We start from the raw sequence: 2,330 nt of genomic DNA, 5'->3' as shown, positions 1-2,330 counted from the left end.
TCCTTATTCTCAATCTATAGATAGACACCAACTCAGGAGAATAAGGAGACAACTGCTAAAATTTCAAGGCATACTCTTTTACACTCATTTTACCTTACTTCAAATTCACAAAATCTTCAGCTTTATCTTCTATCATCTCTTTGGAAATAAATGATCAAGAAATTAACACGAAAGTGCATATCATAATGCTAGATCTGCATCATCACCTCTCAACTTTTCCCACTCCTCATACCACTTATAAGCTATATTTTTCAGCTAGTAAACAACAAAATCTATCCCTTCAGAATTAGTAACATGCATCACTCTAAAAATCTTCTCCATCTCATCCATAAACTCCTAAGGATCTGCCTCAACCTTAGAGCCTTTAAAGGTTGGGGAATTAAACCTCATAAAATGGCCAACCTAAGTTATCTAAAAAAAAAGAGCAAAAGAACTGACATGATCAGACCCATGAGATTAAGATATAAGCAATAGAGTAACCAAATAAATAAACCAAAAGAACATTGCATTAGAGATGCCCCCATAAGTCATTAGATTTTAAACATTACCAACTTGATAAGCCTGAGAAAAAATAGTGGGGATAGTTTGAAATCCATGTGAGGCAGCCCAATACATAGTAGAAAACTTAGACCAGGTCCACAATCTACGAATAGGGCTAGTGTAATACCCATACTTTTCCTAGATTTAAATTTCTCCCCAAGAATGTTTGAATCTTTCTTTGAAAGATGAATCTACTTTTATAGATGTGGCATTACCAGGATTTTCACTTTTTTCATATGGAAAATTACATAACATTTCCATCGATACCAAATTCACCCAAATTCAACATCGGAACTAAGAGTTAGAGCCTTTTTAGTGAGACACTGTAAAAAACCTGAGCCATCAGCGCATCACGGAGCCAGCTTAAATGGCCATTGTCAATTTCTAGTGTTGCTCCGCAATTGTGGCACATCGCACCAATCTTCCAGGTCTCAAACAAGGTGGCAATATGATAGCTCCGCATCGCACCACCATGCAGATTCTCAATTGTCTAGTTCTAGTGACTTGGCGTGATAGTGGCGCATCGCGCCAGGGATGAAAATCGGGAAATTGTCACAAGAATTGAAATAAGTTTCTTAGGGTTAAAAATGTCAATTTCCTAACCCTATATATGTTCAAAAACGCGGATCTGAGCCTCCATTATACCAAAATATACTCTATTCTCTAAAAATCCTCTCAAGAGCACATTAAGGTTTTTCATAGAAGATTCAAGTTCAAGAATTTCCTCCATCAATATTCATGTATTTACGAACCAAGGTATGTGTAGTGTTCATTCATGGACTCTTTCCATCCATGAAGCTCAAGAATCTCTTTTCCAACTTCAAGCTTATGGATTTCTTTATGAGTTTCATGTTAGGTTTGTTTTGCTCATGTTGAGAATGATTAATTAAATTCTAATTCATGTTGGGTGATCAATATTATGTGGAATTGATTATTATAGATGTATATTCATGTGAACTTACGATTTAACCTATAATGATGAAATTAGAATTGAACCATAATGTCTAATTATTGTCCAATGTTGTTGACATATACTATGCCTACCATATATTTGATTGAATGCCTAAATGAAAGAAAAGTGCCCAACTAGCATGATTTTATGAAATCCGCTTTCATGTACAAGTGTAGTCATATCACATATTTGATGAAGTTCTTTAATATATGAATTATGAATTGTTTTGTTGGTCATATGTTCGAGTAAGTCATTTTATATCAGCTTTTTTCCATCGAGTCTTAAGAGTATTTGTACCCAACAACTTAGCTATATGCCTAGAGCCATGTCATGTATTCACGATACTCTTAGACAAGTCATCATCTATAGAACTCGATCAGTTGTGTGACTCAGGAAATCTCAAAAATCTCAGTAATCTCTGTAGTTCAGTAACCTCCATGATCTCAGTATTCCCAGAAAGTCTCAGCAACTTCAGTACTCTCAGTTAGTCCTCATATCTTAGTAGTATTTCATTAGTCAATAAAACTCAGTAAGTTCAGTATTACCTCTGCTAAATGATACCATCAGTTAATCAGTTCAGTTAGTTAAATCAGTTTAGTTTTGTTAATTAGTTTAGTGTTTATTCATTTGGGAGTAGGATTCAGCATTGAGTGAACCTAAGGATGGGGACTCACCTATGATTTAGAGGAGGGTGTGATCCTTAGAAGAAATCCTTATCTTCCAGAACTATGTAGCTAGCATAGGTTGAGATGCACCCTTTACAGTTAGGGATATATTTATACATCTCATTTGGATTACCTAATAGGATGGGTTGACCGAAGAGCTCCTTGTTAGTGAG

Source organism: Capsicum annuum, chromosome 6 (assembly GCF_002878395.1).
Source record: "Capsicum annuum cultivar UCD-10X-F1 chromosome 6, UCD10Xv1.1, whole genome shotgun sequence".
Taxonomy (NCBI): domain Eukaryota; kingdom Viridiplantae; phylum Streptophyta; class Magnoliopsida; order Solanales; family Solanaceae; genus Capsicum; species Capsicum annuum.
Note: the sequence above shows the minus strand (reverse complement) of the source record.